Below are 19,117 nucleotides of genomic sequence, written 5' to 3'. Positions count from 1 at the left end.
TTGCCCTCCTGATTTCCCTCTTAAGTATACTCCTACTTCCTTTGTACGCTTCTAAGTATTCACTCGATCTATCCTGTCTGTACCTGACATATGCTTCCTTCTTTTTCTTAACCAAACCCTCAATTTCTTTAGTCATCCAGCATTCCCTATACCTACCAGCCTTCCCTTTCACCCTGACAGGAATATACTTTCTCTGGATTCTTGTTCTCTCATTTTTGAAGGCTTCCCATTTACCAGCCGTCCTTTTACTTGCGAACATTTGCCTCCAATCAGCTTTCGAAAGTTCTTGGCTAATACTGTCAAAACTGGCCTTTCTCAAATTTAGAACTTCAACTTTTAGAACTGGTCTATCCTTTTCCATCACTATTTTAAAACGAATAGGATTATGGTCAATGGCTCCAAAGTGCTCCCCCACTGACACCTCAGTCACCTGCCATGCCTTATTTCCCAAGAGTAGGTCAAGTTTTGCACCTTCTCTAGTGGGTACATCAACATCCTGAATCAGAAAATTGTCTTGTACACACTTAAGAAATTCCTCTTCATCTAAACCTTTAAGACTATGGCAGTCCCATGTTAGATGACTTAATGGATAGCACAGATAGGAAGGTTGTCATACCACAGGTTAGAAGCATGCAGTTGAAAGGGATGGCACGGTTAGCACTGCTGCCTCACACCGCCAGAGACCCGGGTTCAATTCCCGCCTCAGCCTCTGTCTGTGTACAAAGTCACCATTCTCTGGTGCCAACTTGGTTACAAAACCAGAATCTCAAAAAACGCAGGTTAGGTGAATTGGCCATGCTAAATTGCCCGTAGTGTTAGGTGAAGGGGTAAATGTAGGAGAATGTGTCTGGGTGGGTTGCTCCCCGGAGGGTCGGTGTGGACTTGTTGGGCCACAGGGCCTGTTTCCACACTGTAAGTAATCTAATCTAAAGGGAAAGAGTGATCACCAGGTAGTCTCAGAGAACAAGGCAGGTACTGCAAGAGGCTACCAAGTCTACCTCACTAGCTTATCGGTATTTCAGAGGCTGAGGGGTAACCTTATAAGATCATGGGGGGCATGGATAGGATCTTTTTCCTGGGGTGGGGGAGTCCAGAACTAGAGGGCACAGATTTAAGATTTGGAGGTGCCAGTGTTGGACTGAGGTGTCTAAAGTTAAAAATCACACAATGCCAGGTTATAGTCCAACAGGTTTATTTGGAAGCACTAGCTTTCGGATGAAGGAGCAGGACTCCAAAAGCTACTGTTTCCAAATAAACCTGTTGGGCTATAACCTAGCATTGTGTGATTTTTAACTAAGTTTAAGCTGAGAAGGAAAAAATTTAAAAGGGATCTAGGGGTTAACTTTTGCTCTCAAATTGTCATGTGTGTATGGAATGAGCTGTCTGAGGAAGTGGTGGAGGCTGGTACAATTACAACATTTAAAAGGCATCTGGATGGCTATATGAATAGGAAGGACTTAGAGAGATATGAGCCAAATGTTGGCAAATGGGACTAGATTAATTTAGGGTATCTGGTCAGCATGGACGAGTTGGACTGAAGGGTCTGTTTCCCTGCTGTACATCTCTATGACTCTATGACTCTACTCCATTTCGGAAACTGGTCAGGGCAATGGTAGATCAGCGGAATGCAACATTAGAATGAGAATCGGGATTAGATTTTATTGTCACATGTACTCAAGCACAGGAATGCACAAGTACAGTGAAAAGTGTACAAAGTCACCATTCTCTGGTGCCAACTTGGTTACAAAACCAGAATCTCAAAAAACGACAGCAGAAATAAAAGAATGTAAAAAGGAAAGAAAAATGTCCAGATCTCAAAGTCTAAGTCTTATCTCCATAAAGGTGTTTGGTACCACTGATGCAGGCACCCCAAACTAGCCATGGCCTGAGTCTCGGTCAGCCTGTGAGTCTCACGTTGGGAGGAGCTGTGATTCTGCTGTTGCTGCTTTCACCACCTCTGAATGCTAGGAGGAGCTGCACCTACATCGCCAGTATCTCAGACCATGCTGTCATTCTGCATACAGCCATCTCTTGCTGCTGTGCTAATGCTGCCCATTAACCCACTGCAAAAGGCTTTAAAGGAAAGGAAAATGAGGGAAAAAAAAGAAGGAAAAGAAAAAGAGCAGAAGTTGAAAGAAAAAGAAAAAAAGTACTCAGGAACAGGCAAGTCCTGCACCACAGGCCACAGACATCTCAGCTGCACAGCGGAGGAGGGAGAAGAATGGAAGAGCAATAGTGATAGGGAGCTCCACAGTCTGAGGATCAGTCCAGTGTTTCTGCAGCATCAAACAGGACTTTCCAATATTGTGTTGCCTCTTGGTGCCAAGGTTAAGGATATCATTCTGCAGAAGGATAGTTCAGCCAGATGTCATCATTGGTACCATCGGAAAATTTAAGAGTAATGAAGTCCTAAAAACCAATTTTGGGAGTTAGAAAGGAAATTTAAAAGCAGACCTCAAGGGCAGTAATCTCAGGATTGCTCCGAGTGTTGCATGCTAGTGAGCATAAGACCAAGCGGATTGAATGTGTCACTGTCGAACTGGTGGAGGAAGGAGGGCATCAAATTTCTGAGACAGTGGGATTGGTCTGGGCAGGTGGGATTTGTACAACTTAGAAAGGCGACATTATCAGGAACTGGGACTTGATGGCATTGATGAGAGTGAGATGTAAGATTGAGATTTGCTCGTGCTGTTGGACAACATTCTGACTGGACTTATCAAGGGGAAGGTGGGACTGTGACATGAAGAGGGATTGGGCAAACTGGACTTGCATTCTTTAGATTTTCAGAGAAAGAAAGCCAATCTCACTGAAACCTCCAAAATACTGAAAGGTCTAGACAGGGCAGATGTTGTTCATATGTTTATACTGGAAGGGGAGTCGAGAAACAAGGTGCACAACTTAAATATAAAGGTTGTGACATTTATGACAAATAAGAAGGGAAATTATTTTACAGAGAAGGCTGTGAATCTATGGAATTCTTTCCTACTAAGGGCTATGAAAAATAAGTCTTTGAGTATGGTGGAAGTAGTTCTGCAGGCCTAGCACTGGAAGGTGGGACAAATGTAAATATGGTGGTACAGACTTGATGGGCCAAGAGGCCTCTTCTATACTGTATGTTTCTAAGTTTCTCTAGAAATGGATCAATTTCTAGGTTTATGGGAATGGTACAGCTAAAAGTTATTGAAGTGCTTGATCAATTACAATCAAATTAAATAGTGGAATCTGCTCAATAGGCTAAATAGCCCCTGTTCCCATATCCCTAGAGACACAATGAAATGACATTCATCTTTGCACAACAAAATGCAGATGTTGAGAGCTACACTCCTTCTTTCCCTTACCATTTTATTCCTGTTTCCACTCAAACCCATCCCAGGGTGCTAGTAAATTTCTACCCCCATCTGCTCAATAGCCTAAATAGCCTACTTCTGTTCTCATATTTCTCGAGACACATTGGTATGACATTGAAGCCAACAAATCAAATGAGAACTGGGGTGGAAAAAAAGTGCAGCATTCACCCTCTGTTTCTATGCACAAAGGCAGAACATATATAAATTACCAAGATGGTGTTCAACTGTTTGCCTGGCAAACAAAGTAATTACCACAATGAAAGAATTATTTTTATAAGCATGAAAGAATTAAAAGACATCAGCAGAGCAAACAGATGGTGATTGGAACAAATGAGAAAGATTGCCACACTTATTTGTGTCAGATTAATGTCACTGTGCTGAATTTGAAAGATTAAAACAATTAGAATGATTGGTGATGAGAATCTGACTTGAAAGCATTAAAGCCCTTTGGATACCTTCCGTGGTAGTAAATGGTTGTTGATGGAATTCAGATGTAAAAGCAGCAATTTCTGTAAATTGATGTATTAAATTACCACCAGAGGTTTAGTTGCAATGCCAAATGAAAAGCTAGTTAGAATTATTCATATCTACCATCCCAATAAGGCCGTTCACAGATTGTAATGCATGCTAAAGGATCAACAAATGCTCTAAATGTGACAACAAATAGCAATCAAGTCAAGCAACAGACTCCCAAAAGGCAGCATGATCACTATGTTCAAACAAAGCCAAAAATGTAATTCTTGTCAAATGTTTTTGTTAAACACAAGATAACATGTTTCTTGGACCAGCTGCACCTCCATTATTGCCAGAAGGAAGGGCCCTATCATATTCATTGTTTATAGAAAATGAACAATGTTTTCAGGCTCTATTGTCACAGATAAGACAGTCTGGAAAGAATCGATAATCAGAGGCAAGCTTTAACAGATAAAACTGAACACAACATTCAAAGAACAAAGAGCCACAGGTATAAATGTTCATCTAAAGCAGCCTCTGATGGTTAGTTGAAAGGAGACATTGTTGCCACACTATCTCAGGTCTGCCCATTTTGAGCACTGCACTTTGCTTGCATCAGTGTGATGGGTTTAGTTTGGCTGCCCCTGGGGCAGTCAAGATGCTCCAGGCCAGGCTAGCAGGAGAGATTCTCAAGCTCCAGGCTGAGGTGGGTTGGAGGGGTAGAAGGTCAGAATGGAATGGCTTAGGCTGAAATTATAGAGACTGGAGGCACTCTTTGTCTGGATCTCCCACTGATTCTAATGCTGTTGATGACAGATTTTCTTTATTGCCTCTTAGGTAGAGCACACATTCATAGTGCAGTCTCTTCACTGAAGTGTTCTTATGGACTTACCTCACCTCTGTATTCTTTGGAGATAAATAAAATAGGTTGAATGTCTTCTCTTTAAGTCCTGCCAAGTTGCTTTATTCTCTACTCCGCTTCTCCTGGTGTTCCTCCTTGACAATGGCTCAGATATTTCAATTAGGGTTAGAAGCCTTAGTTCATGGATTGGTTGGCAGGGATCTAAGGAAGTGAAAGGGACCAGGGGAGGTGTCATTGGCATGGATCAGTATTAAGATCCAGCTCAATTTAATTGTTACATAGGAGTTGGAGTAGATTTTTCATCCTCTAGGCTGTCCTAAGAACTATTGAACTTAACTGAGACAGTAGCCTCTGAAGTTTACGACCATAAGGGAATTTTTTGGATGGCTTCAGATGCAACAGGATTGTCACTGGATGTTTAAATTTCTCTGCAATTTCCTGCTGCTCTAACAACTCTCTGGCCATTCGAATATTTGGGCAAAATGTCATCGAACAATGTATACATAGACAATGTCATTGCTACTTTTGTGACAAACAGTAGGTGGGGTTGGAAGAAGTGATCAAAATTTCATGATGGTCCTACACTCACGCTGATTGTTAGACTCAAGCCCCAGAAATCATCGGCTAAAATTGAAAGTCTTATCTGCAGGAATGTATACTCAATCTTTGAAACATTCTGCCTGTCTCAGCTGGTCCAGGAAGCAGTTGAAACATTTTGAATATTTCTAAGTCCAAAATACTTCACTGAGGACCTCTACTTCCACATTTGAAAAAGAGTAACAAAAAGATGGGGTACTGGGCTAATATACTATAGGAAGGATGTGGAGGCACTGGAACGGGTGCAGAGGAGGTTTACCAGGGTGTTGCCTGGTATGGTAGGAAGATCGTATGAGGAAAGGTTGAGGCACTTGGGGTTGTTTTCATTGGAGAAAAGAAGGTTTAGGGGTGACTTGATAGAGGTGTATAAGATGATTAGGGGTTTAGATAGGGTTGACCGTGAGAACCTTTTTCCACGTATGGAGTCAGCTGTTACGAGGGGGCATAGCTTTACATTAAGGGGTGGTAGGTATAGGACAGATGTTAGGGGTAGGTTCTTTACTCAGTGAGTCGTGAGTTCATGGAATGCCCTGTCAGTAGCAGTGGTGGACTCTCCCTCATTATGGGCATTTAAGCGGGCATTGGATAGGCATATGGAGGATAGTGGGCTAGTGTAGGTTAGGTGGGCTTGGATCGGCACAACATCGAGGGCCGAAGGGCCTGTACTGCGCTGTATTCTTCTATCTTCTATGTTCTATGGTTGCCTGGCCAACTTTAGATTCTCTTGTATTTCAATAATGCATTCTCACTGAATACCTTTGAAAATTACAGCTCTCCTTTAAAAATTGTTCTTTTCAGTTCTCTGAACTCTTTGACCTCCAACATAGTAAATGGCTTGAAAAAGTTTCCTATAAACAGTTCATTTATTTTAGGTTACTTGAAAAATCTTTCTAATGAGGCTTGGTCACTATCCTGTTGTTATCATTTGGAGTTAAAGAATTGACCATTCCCACTACTCTCCTGATCAGTGCTACCTTCCACAATTGCAACCTCTGAATGCAAAGTATGCTTTGGGGTTTTGGCTTGCACTATATCAAGAAGAGGGGAAGTGGAGTGAGAAAATTATCTTCGAAAGGGACTCCAAGTAGAGCATTTAGTCAACAAAGAAAATTACTTAGTCTTCTGAAAACCTATTTGTGAAGTTCAACCTGTGATGCTTTAATTAACATTTGCTATATGTTTAACAAATATATGATGTGCCAAAAATGATTGTAAAGGTGTTGTGATGTGTAGTAAATAGAATTGCAAAAATCAGTTTCATGTTGCTTCATGCCTCCCATTGTAAAGAAACACTGCAATCGATGATAACAAATTTCATAAAGTAATGATCTCTATTCTTGAAGACAGCAGACACATAGCTATGGTTTTGGCAAAGCAATTCTTGAATTCTACGGACACCCAGAACATTTCTGAGCCTTGGGCAAATGCATTAGGCTGGCATTTCAACTCTGTATTGAGGTTGTGCTGTTTGCCAGTAAGCACTGATTTTCAGACACGAGCATAAAAAGATCTCCTGATACTGTTTGAAGAAAAGAAGGGACTTTTTAAAACTCAGATGGATGGGTAGGGTGCCAATATTTATCCCATGTAACCAGTGCTACAAAAATAAAATATTTCATCATCATTCTCATTAATACTTGTAGGACCTTGCTGAACAGAAATTGCTGTTTCCCTACACCACATCCCAATAGTAATTAAATACTTTGTGAAACAGTTTCAATGTCTTAGAAAGGTGAAAGGCTCACTTTGGTTCCAAACTCTCTCACCCTTATGTAAATGGGATTTCTTCCATGTTTCCATAAGTCTGTGTTTGTGAAATGTGAGGATATTTCTGGTTAATGTCTTCAATCATGATTACCTTATGCACTTGAACAGGATGGAAATGTGTTGCTGGAAAAGCGCAGCAGGTCAGGCAGCATCTAGGGAACAGGAGAATCGACGTTTCGGGCATTAGCCCTTCTTCAGGAATGAGGAAAGTTGAACAGGATGACCAGCTGATGTTTGGTTCCATTGTTGTGCATTCCAAGCCTCTCTGTCAAATCTTTAAACATGGATGGTTTACACTCTGCCACACAGTGCCAGGGATCTGGGTTAAATTCCAGCCTCAGATGACTGTGTATGGAGTTTGCACATTATCCTGTGTCTCTGTGAGTTTCTGCCAAGTGCTCTGGTTTCCTCCCACAGTCCAAAGATGTGCAGGTTAAATGGATTGGCTATGCTAAATTGCCCTACGATGTGCAGGCTATGTGCCATGGTAAATACAGGGTTACAGGGACAGGGTGTGGGCTTTGGTCTGGGTTGGCTGCTCTTTGAAAGGTCAGTGCAATCGATAGGCTGAATGGCCTCATTCCATGCTCCAGGAATTCTATGATGATGGCAATTATCATAAGCTAATAAAATAACTCAAGTCAGCACAGTACATTTCAAGCAGCACCACAAATTATATGTAGTGACGTACTGCATTGATTTTGTGAAATATTTACTCATTTCTCCAAGTTCTGTAAAAGTTGAGTGGCCCATCAGCACTGAGATTTCAAAGGAGGTGAAGATATCAAACTTGAGCAAAAATAGGAAATGTTTGACAATAGCTAGAAAGCAAAAGCAGAATGAAGAAGTAATCATTGTGCACAAAATATTTTAGGAACATTGAGTTGTCATGCAGTTCTCAAATTTCTTTGAACTCTTGAATGTTTACTTCTTTTTATTCTTACACTGAATGAGGACATTTTAATAGCATTTTATGCCTATCTCTAATTGCTCAGGAGAAAATGGTGATAAGCTGTCTTCCTGGACCACTGCAGCCCATGTGGTGTAGACATTTCCACAGTGCTGCCAGGGAAGGAGTTTCAGAGTTTTGACACTACAACAGCGAAGGACAGTAATATGATTCCAAGTTAAGATGGTGTGTTACATTGAGGGGAATTTGCATTTAGAGGTGTTCTCACTATATCTGGTGCTCTTTTCTTCTAGCAAGCAAAAGTTGTGGTTTTGGAAGGTGATGTTGAAGGAATCTTGGTGAGTTGCTGTAGTACATCTTGTCGACAGTACACACTGCAACTACTTGCATCAGTGGTAAAGGGAATGTTGGAGATGTTATCACAGGGTACCAGTAAGATGGGCTGCTCTGTCCTGGATTGTGTCAAACTTCTTAAATGTTTGAGCGAGTCTCACCCACACAAGTAGAGATTTCGTCACAATCCTGACTTGTGTCTTACAGATGGTGGACTGGCCAGACTTTGGGAGTCAGAAGGAGAGTCATTTTCCACAGAATTCCCAGCCTCTGACCTGCTGTCATGGCTACAGTGTTTACGCTGTTTGTTCAGTTCAGTTTCTGGAAAAAGTGAAAACCAGGAATGTTTATAGTTAGGGATTCAATGGTAGTAGTGCCATTAAATAGCATGCTCGGTTTGTTAGACTCTGTTATTGCTGAGGAGTATAGCGTGCAGCTTTGGTCTCTTTATCTGAGGCCGGACATTCTGGAAATTGAAGGAGTGCAAAGAAAGTTTACCAGAAACTTCCTAAGGAAAGACTGGATCAGTTAGGACTATATTTTATGCCTTTATTGGTCAGTGCTCTGAGTACAGGAGTTGGGAGGTCATGTTGCAGCTGTACAGGACATTAGTTATACCACTTTTAGAATACTATATTCAATTCTGGTCTCCCTGATATGGAAAAGATATTGTGAAACTTGAAATGGTTCAGAAGATATTTACAAGGATGTTGTCAGGATTGGAGGGTTTGAGCTATAGGGAGAAGGTTGTGGCTATTTTCCCTGGAGCATCAGAGGCTGAAGAGTGACCTTATAGAAGTTTATAAAATCATGAGGGGCATGGATAGGGGGAATAGTCAAGGTCCTCTCCCCTGGCTAGGGGAATCCAGAAGTAGATGGCATAGGTTTAGGGTAAGAGGGGAAAGATTTAGAAGGGACCTAAGAGGCAACATTTTCATGCAGAAGGTGGTGCATGTATGGAATGAACTGCCAGACGAGGTGGTGGACGCAGTCCAATTACAACATTTAAAATCCATCTGGATGGTTATACGAATAGAAACGGTTTAGATGATATGGGCCGAATATTGACAAATAGGAGTAGATTTATTTAGGATAGCTGCTCAGCATGGATAAGCTGGACTGAAGGGTCTCTTTCCATGTTGTATATCTCTATGACTGCATATTCTTGAAAATTTAGAAGAACGAGGGGGAATCTCGTAGCAACCTGTAAAATTCTAACAGAATTAGTCAGAGCAGATACAGGAAGAATGTTCTTGATGACTGGGAAGTCCAGAAACAGGGATCACAGCCTGAGAATAAAGGGAAGTCTTTTATGGCAGAGATTAGGAGCAATTTCTTCATCCTGAGCATGTTGAGCCTATGGGATTCTCTGTCATCAGAAACTGTTAAGGCCAAAGCATTGAATACTTGCAAGGAAGATATAGCTTTAGTTATTACGACTAAACAATCAAAATAGAGAACGCAGGACCAGGATACTGAGTTGAATGATTAGCCACAGCCATACTGATTGTTCATATTGTGCAATTATTAGTGAACATTTCTACTTTTGACTCAATGGCCAAATTTTACATTGACCTATCAGCAAATTTGGAGTTGTGTGGTGGCCTGGAAAACTCCCCAGGTAGATTTCTACAATATATTTACTCAGTCCAATCTCTCAGCCATGCCTGACAAATTTGTTAGAATACTTTAAAGAGATAATGAGCAAATGAAACAAAGGAGAGCCAGTTGACATGATCTATTTGAATTTCCAGAAGGCCTTGACAAGATGCTGCGTGGGATACTGCTAAATACCGTTACAACCAATGGTGTTAAGGGAAAAGTGCTGCTGCTGAAACAGGATTGGCTGACTGGCAAGAGGCTGAAAGTGAGGACAAAGGGTTCTTCTTTTCAGGATGGTAACCAGAGACTGGTGAACTTCCACAGGATTCCATGTTGGGACCACAATTATTCAGCAGAGGTTTATAAAATAAGCCTGGTGATGAAGGACCTGTCATATGAAGGACAGTTGAGGATTCTGAGCCTGTAATTGATGGAGTTTAGAAGGATGAGGGGCTTCTGGTTGAAACTAACAGAATACTGAGAGGCCTGGATAGAATGGAGAAGATGTTTCCACTAGTAGGAGAGACTAGTACCTGGGGTCACAGCCTCAGGGTGAAGTGACGACCCTTTTGAACTGGGAGTCAGAGAATGTTTAATCTGTGGAACTCATTGCTGCAAAGAGCTGTGGAGGCCAAGTCACTGAAGATAGACAGGTTCTTCATTGATAAAGGGATCGAGGGTTGTGGGGAGAAGATAGGGGAATGGAGTTGAGAATCATATCGGCCAGGATTAAATGGTAGAGCAAATTCAATGAGCCAAATGGCATAATTCTGCTCCTATACGTTATGATCTCATCATCTTAATATGGTGGGACAGGCAAGGCTGAGGCTAGCCTGCCTGTTCTTGCCCAAAATGGGCCCCTTATGTTGCTAATTTATCATCAGCTGTGAGCCTGTTCAAGCCTTGGATGGAAATGTAAGGGGAAATCTTCCATCTATTTCCTTTCAACACTGGGTGCAACCTCACAATGTTTGCCTCACCTCAACAATTTCTGCACATCCTGGTGCTCCCTTTCTCAGGCCTCATCACCAACATTCCCCTTTCCTTCTGCCTACTCCCCCAGGCCTCACCATCCTTCCTCAACCTTGTCTGATCTTTGAGATGGAGAACTTGGGAATTGCATTTGATTGCATTCCCTTCCACTGCTGCGTTTGATGCTGCTGGGACTAGATGGCTGCTGGCTAAGTTGATTGGCATGTAGATCACTGAGGTGGGGCATGCTCTTGATTGAGGAGTAGAAGTTCCATCTCTATCATATTCATGCTTCTTGGAAATTCAGAAAATTCCTGGCCTATGATGGAAGCAAAATAATAGATAATGCACCAGAAGATGTCTCTGCGTAGGACATACCATTAAGGATCCTGGCAGTGATGTTCCAGAGCTAAGATGACTCACAATGAACAATCACAACCATCTTCCTTATGCTGTGCATGACTCCAACTGGGGAGAGTTCATTGACTTCAGTTTTGCTCTGATGCCTTGATTTCACACTTTGTTAGATACAATCTTGATGTGAAGGACAGTTACTCTCAGCTCAATTTTTGTGTTTAGTTCATTTGTTTATGTTTGGATCAAGGCTGTAATGATGTCAGGAACAGAATAGCCATGGCAGAACCCAAACTGGGTGTCACTGAGCAGGTTGGTGCTGAGCAGGTGCTGCTTGATAGCACTGTTGATGATACCTATTACCACTTGGTGATGATTGAGAAGACATTGATGGGGTATGATAGCCTGGGTTTGATTTGTCTTGCTTTTTGTGGATAGGATGTAAATTAGTAATTTGTTTTCACTTTTAGGTAGATTCCAATCTTCTAGCTATCCTGGAGAAGTATGTCTGTAGGCATGGTTAATTCTGTAGCACAAATTATCAGTACCGTTCTTGCAACATCCCGTTTGCAACATCCCGTTTTTATATTATGTGGATGAAACTGAATTGTCTAAATGTTGGTATCTGTGAAGCACAGGAGGACAATAAGATGGGTCATCTGCTTGACATCATTGGCTGATGATGGATGGAAGTACTTCAAGATCATATTTTGCACTTGTGCTGGACTTGCCCATTTTTGAGGACAGTGATATTTGTAATATCCCCTCCTCAATTTTGTTGTGCAGTTGTCCACCGCTATTCACTCCTGGATGTGTCAGGTCTGCAGAATGTTGATCTGATATGTTGTTTGTGGAATTACTTGATGCTGCTTTTTATAAGCTGCTTCTGCTGTTTGACATGCAAATACTCCTCTGTGGAGAGCAGGGGACATCATTTCTTAAGAAATTCAAAGCAAATAATCACAACAATCAAATATAAAAGGGATCCATATCTTGACTACGGGGACAAACTCTGATAGATTTGCCTTGAAATATCAAAGTTTGTACAAAATGATAGAATAATATGAAATATTTCTTCACATAGTATTTTAAAACAAAATAGTTTTTAATAAGTGGAGTTTACCATTACAAGAATTTCTTGAATGTTTCAAAACAGTTCTGAGGTCTTTTTTAAATGTATTGCTTCAGAGAATCCAAACTCCCTGTTACATGATTTTGTTTTATTTTTGGCTAATGATACTGTGGAAGTCACAGCGGGAGGAATATTTAAATACTGATGTGCAGCACCAAAGAGTGAAGGCCTATGGTGATTAAATACAATATTCTGCAGGATTCCTGGTATCTTTCACAGTGTAGTGGCAACCACTGAGGCATTAAATAAAGTTTCAAGGATTAAAAAGAGAAAAGCAACATTAACTTCCTTACCTTTAAGTGGCTAGCTGTACAAAGCAACTTTGAGTGTGTCATTACCTCAGGACAAGTGGGTTTAGATTTTCACACCACTGATTTTGTTCTCTGTTCAGCTGCTATGCATTTCCAGCTGTTTTCTACTTTTGTTTCTCAATTTTGGTGTCCCTGTTTTGTTTAAAATTACTTGTCATGGGAACAAATACAACATCACTTAAACAACTACAACATTATGTATTAGTTCCACCAGCCGTCATCCTTCACTGCTCACCAAAAGTAGACTTTTGCTTTTGTTGCTCAGATCCACAAAGAAAAAGAGAAACAACTTGTCTCAATAGACACAGGGAATGAAAACTTAACAGAATCTGCTTGAAAAACTGAAAACAAAAGCTCCCCTAGAAATTGGGAATATGTCAGAAATGCTACATACATTATTTATACAAATTGCTTAAGGATGATGCCTGTTGGTTCAGTTTGCAATTTGTAAAAATAAAGCATTCATATGGCAGAAGTTAGGAACATGTGGTTTAAAATAAAAATGCATAATTTGAAAAATCACCCAGATTCTGAAAGAGATAGACATTACTTGGCCTGAGGTCTTTCATCTAAGCTGGGGTGGGCAGGAAGTAAGCCCTGAACATCACAGTAAAAGGATGTGTAGTTTACAGAGGACAGCTTTCACTATAAGTAGCTAAATTGGTCTATTGTAAATTGATTTTACAATGCTTTGAAAAAGTATAAAAAGCCATACAGTAATGAAAATCATTTCATTTCATGACGTTGAAAGGCAAAAGGGTGAATTAAAGAGCTCTAAAGTAATACAGAAAAAGGTAGAAGGTGAATGGCCAAATCTGGAAAAAAAATTAATGTTCAACCAGAGGGCTGCTGTTCCTGAAACTTATATTCAATGTAGTTAGAGCATCTTAAACACCAAGGTAAGAAATGTTGCACTGTGCACGAGAGTTAAAGTTGAGGTGGTGAATTATAAAACAACCAGGACTGTGCTTCTACCAACACGATGATCTATTTCTAGGATGAAAGTCAGAAGACAAAATGGAGACAATCAATGAGACAAGAAACAACTTTCCTCTTTAATATACACAATTTATGAGCACCAAGCTGAAGAAATAGCAATAGACACCTAGGGAGTGGAGTCTCTTTACTGTTCTGTTTGTTCTGTGTTCATTGGAACAGGTTCAAGAGTCAATTCACATTTCAGTGAGGGGAAAGGGTGTCATTTGCTCCATTATTCTCTCTCTGTGATGGGGCACATGCTAAATTGGAACAGTACCTGGATGATGAAGGCAAAAAGTTTCTTGCCCTAGCCTACTTTGATCAGAGGATATAAGCAGAACCTGAGTGCCCCTCAGCTTGATCGATCCAAATGTACATCTTTCAGTGAAGACGATTGGGGACACTCTCTAATGGGTAGGCTTTGTAGCTGATAGCCATTGCCACTGATGCAGACTTCTCTGTATTGCAGTGAATCTTTGGCAGTGGTCTTGTATCATTAATTTTGGCTTCTTAAATTATACAGCACTTGAAACCAAACTCCATTTGCCAAATTTTAAAGCTTTTACGCATTAAATTTATACAGTAATTTTCATAAATTCAGTTATATTTATAAGGGAAGTTGAAAAGATACAATTATAATTCTGCTTTAAACAATAAAACTAAGAATCATTTACAGGTAACAATAACTGTGATGCAAGTTTAGCTGCCCTCTGGAGTACTGAGAAGGCATTACAATTCATTATTGAATAATCAGTGTTATCCTCCGTAAAAAAATTCATATATACAAAATAATAGCAAAACTGATTTCTTTCCATGTTAGACCATAAGACATAGGGACAGAAGTTGGCCATTTAAACCATTGATTCCTACTGCCATTCAACTAGATCATGGCTAATCTAATGACCATCAACATCACTTTCTGCCTTATCCCATAATACTTGATTCCCTTACAGATTTTAAATCTTTTTACCTTAGCTTTGAATATACTCCACAACCCATCCTCTAGGAAAAGAAATTCCTCCTCATCTCTTTCGTAATGGGCCACTCTTTACTCTGAGATGATGCTGTCTGGACTCAGACGCTCACCACCAGAGGAAACAATTATTCCATAGCTACCCTGTCAGGTTTCCTCAGAATCTTATTTGTTTCAATAAGGTCGCCTTTCATGCTTCTACACTCTAATGAGTACAAGCTCAACTTTCTCAAAAGTTCCTTATAAGAAAATCCCACTGTATCTGAGATCAGCCTATTGAACCTCGTCTGGACTGCCATAATGCAAATATATCTTTCCTTAGATAAGGGACTAAAGTTGTTCACAATATTCCAGCTGCAATCTGATTAGTACCTTGTATAGATTTAGCAAGACGTTCTTATTTTGGTATTCCACACCCTTTTCAATCAAGGCCAATATTGCATTTGCTTTTCCTATTATGTGCTGAAAATAGATATGAGCTTTTTATGATTCTTCCATGAGTATCCCCAAACCACACTTTGCTGCAGCTTTCTGCAGATCTTCTCAATTGGAATAATATTCTACTCTACTATTCTTCCTGCCAAAGTGCATAACCTTGTATTTCCCTACAATATATTCCATCTTCCAAGTTTTTGCCCATTCATGTGACCTATCTATATTCTTCTACAAACGTTTTGAATAATCCTCACTATATGCCTCCTCACTTAGTCATAGAGTCAAAGAGACGTACAGCACAGAAACAGACTGTTTGGTCCAACTCGTCCATGCCAACCAGATATCTTAACTTAATCTAATCCCATTTGCCAACACTTGGCCAGTGTCCCTCTAAGCCCTTCATATGCATGTACCCATCCTGATGCCTTTTAAATGTTGTAATTGTACCAGACTCCACCACTTCCTCTGACAGCTCATTCTGCAAACTTGGAAACAGTACATTTACTTTGTCATCTAAGTCATTATTACATATTGTAAATAATGTGGCACTCCACTAATTATAGGTTACCAACCTAAAACTGTCCCCTTTATCCTAACTCCCTGCATTCTATTAGTTATCCAGTCCTCTATCCATGCTAATATACTACCCCCCCAGCACCATGGGCTTCATATCTCATTCAGTCACCTTATGTACAGCGCCTAATCGAATGCCTTTTAGAAAGTCAAATATATTACATGTATAAGATCCCCTTTATCTACCTGCTTATCATCTACTCAAAGAACTGCAATAAATTTGCCAGGCATGATTTCCCATTCATGAAGCTATGTTTATTCTTTTGAATATATTACCTGCTTCTAAATGCTTTGCTATTACATCTTTTATAGTAGACTAACATTTTCTCAGTTACCGATGTTAAATGAATTGGCCTATAGTTGCCCGTTGTTTGTCTCTCTCCATTTTGAATTAACAAGTTACACTGAAAGTTTTCCAATCCCCTGGGACTTTTCCAGAATCTATGGATCCTAGAATGATTTCTACTGGAGTATTTAGTACTCTGAGGTGACTTCTTTTAATATCTAAAATTGCAACCAATCAGGTCCAGGAGATCTTTTGTCCTTTAGCTTTATTAATCTTTCTAGTGATAGTTCATGTATTTATTTTCACCCACTTTTAGTTCCTTGATTTTTTAGTTTTTAATTTTGATTTGCTATTTGTGTCTTCCATTATGAAGACAGATGGGAAGTATTTATTCAACTCCTCTGCTTTTTCCTCGTACTCCATTATTATTCACCCAGCGTCATCCTCTAACGGCATATTTTGACTTTGAATTGCCTCTTCTTTTTCACATATCCAAAAAAGCTCTTCTATCTGTCTTGATAGTACTAGCACATTTACTCTCCAAGATTATCCTGGTCTTTTTTTTTAGGTATTGTTTTGCGCAATCCTTTTGCTTTATTAGTCTACATTTTCCCTTTAACAAACATCTTCACCTCCCCCCTCCAGCCCCTCCCTCCCCACACACATACAGTTTAGTTTAAAGAACCCTCTCGTGACTTAATTCACCTGGGCCCACTGTTCCCAATATGGCTCAAGTGAAGCCATCTCACTGGAGCAGTTCCCTTCTACACCAGTCCTGGCGCCAGTGCCCCATAAACTTAAACCCATTCATTCTGCACCAATATTAGTGCCAAGCATTTACCCCCTTGGCTTTGTTTACCCAATGCCAGTTTTCCTATGGTATAGGTAGTAATCCTGCAATCATTACCTGGATGGTTCTGCTTTATTAGCCAAAGAGATTTTCCTCTTGAATCACGTTTTCTGTTTTAACTACAATTCACTAATCAAATACTATTCTGTCAGAGACCAGCCCTTCTACACAGAATGTCAGAATTGGCTTTAGGGGACTAATTGGTCTACTTCTGTGTTCATATTAGTTTCTGGAATATTTGCAAATTTAATGTTCTTAATGAACCCTTAGGTTATATATAATTGGGGAAGATTAATGTTATAAAAACATAAAGTAAAATATTCCAGTAAGAAATGTAGAGAAAAAGTTTGGCTGAAAGTGAAATGTTTAGGGTCAGCTTTGGTTTGCCTCTGTTGCTATATGACATTGAGTAAGCCTTCTACCTCAGCTTTACACTATTGCAAATGCAATCAAAAATGTTCCAAAATAAAAAGGAATTAAACATTATAGGCAGTTTTTTTAAAGCATTGTGCATTTCATCCATCCCTGCACATTATATATTTCAATGTGTTGAAACACAAATTGATCTGTTTTATTTGACAGTGAAGAGCACTGTTCTGTGACACCAAATAATTATTTTACCACTGTAACCCGTTTCCATTATACTTCTGCACTGATGTGGCAGAACTATGTACAGTTCTGGTCACCACAGTACAAAAAAGGATATTGAATCTTTTGAAAGGCTACAGAAAAGTGCAACAAGAATGATTGAGGTGATGAAGGGATTGGATGATGTGAGTGATTCTGTAAATTGGTAAGTTCTCACTGGAAATGAGAATGCTAAGAGGTGATATATGATTGTTGCTTTTAGGTTTCTGAACAGACTTGATAATGTAGATCATGACAAGTTATTTCACCTTGTTAAGAACAGAAGAACCAAAGGAAATAGCCTAGGCTTCCAGTAAAGGGTAACTTCAAAGCTAAATTGCAGAGATAATGGCTGGAACTTTACAGTGTTTCATCTACTGATACCCATACGTTAAATTAGGCAGCAAAAGGCTTTCAGAGATTTACATAGCTTTCATTGTAAATCTTTAGTACAGTAAAAACATAATTTTCCTCCTTTTGCTTCTGGATTCTTTCCCTCTCCAGAAACCAACTGGGGAAGAACTAGATTTTTTAAAAAAGCATGTTATGACACACTTCAGAAGCAGGTGGGACACAAACCTCTGTGCCACAGAGCCCCAAAGATCAGCTGTATTCTTTTAGTATTATTTTATAAACCAACAATCTAATCACCAAGTTAGGTAATTAAGGGACACGGTAGCAATAACAAAAAGCAAAAAATGTCGAGGAACCAAGGGAGAACGCTAAACCAAATTAATGATGGAGAGAGAGAGATAATATGTTGAGCCCCTGTGGTGTCAAGACCTCAGGTCTTTTTTTTTACATCTCCTCATCAAATCACCCACTCTACTAATTAGACCGATAAATGACAAGCACAGCCCACCAGAGGCAGAACAACTACAATACAAATAAAGAAAACAAAAAGGTGGGGAATCAAGGGAGAAAACTAAATCAAAATAGTTTTGGCTGGGGACATAATGCACTCCAGTCTCGGTAGCGACAGGACCTTGGGTCCTTTTTGTTTGTAAACCCAGCACCAAGCTGACAACAGAAACAAATGCTATGGTTCTGTTCGTCGAGCTGGAAGTTTTTGTTGCAAACGTTTCGTCCCTTGTCTAGGTGACATCCTCAGTGCTTGGGAGCCTCCTGTGAAGCGATCTGTGGTGTTTCCTCCAGCATTTATAGTGGCCTGTCCCTGCCGCTTCCGGTTGTCAGTTTCAGCTGTCCGCTGTAGTGGCCGGTATATTGGGTCCAGGTCGATGTGTTTGTTAATGGAGTTTGTGGATGAGTGCCATGCTTCTAGGAATTTCCAGGCTGTTCTTTATTTCGCTTGCCCTATAATGGTAGTGTTGTCCCAGTCAAATTCATGTTGCTTGTCGTCTGCGTGTGTGGCTCCAAGGGATAGCTGGTCGTGTCGTTTCGTGGCTAGTTGATGTCCGTGGATGCGGATCGTTAGCTGTCTTCCTGTTTGTCCTATATAGTGTTTTGTGCAGTCCTTGCATGGGATTTTGTACACTACATTATGCTGGGTATCGAGTCCTTCGTTCTGGTGAGTTGTTGTCTGAGTGTGGCTGTTGGTTTGTGTGCTGTTATTAGTCCTAGTGGTCGCAGTAGTCTGGCTGTCAGTTCAGAGATGTTCTTGATGTATGGTAGTGTGGCTAGTCCTTTGGGTTGCGGCATGTCCTCGTCCCGTTGTCTTTCCCTTAGGCATCTGTTGCTGAAATTGCGAGGATATCCGTTTTTGGCGAATATCTTGTATAGGTGTTCCTCTTCCTC

This window comes from Chiloscyllium plagiosum, chromosome 5 (genome assembly GCF_004010195.1).
Source record: "Chiloscyllium plagiosum isolate BGI_BamShark_2017 chromosome 5, ASM401019v2, whole genome shotgun sequence".
Classification (NCBI taxonomy): domain Eukaryota; kingdom Metazoa; phylum Chordata; class Chondrichthyes; order Orectolobiformes; family Hemiscylliidae; genus Chiloscyllium; species Chiloscyllium plagiosum.
The sequence above is the reverse complement of the archived record's forward strand: the minus strand, read 5'-3'. Positions refer to the sequence as shown.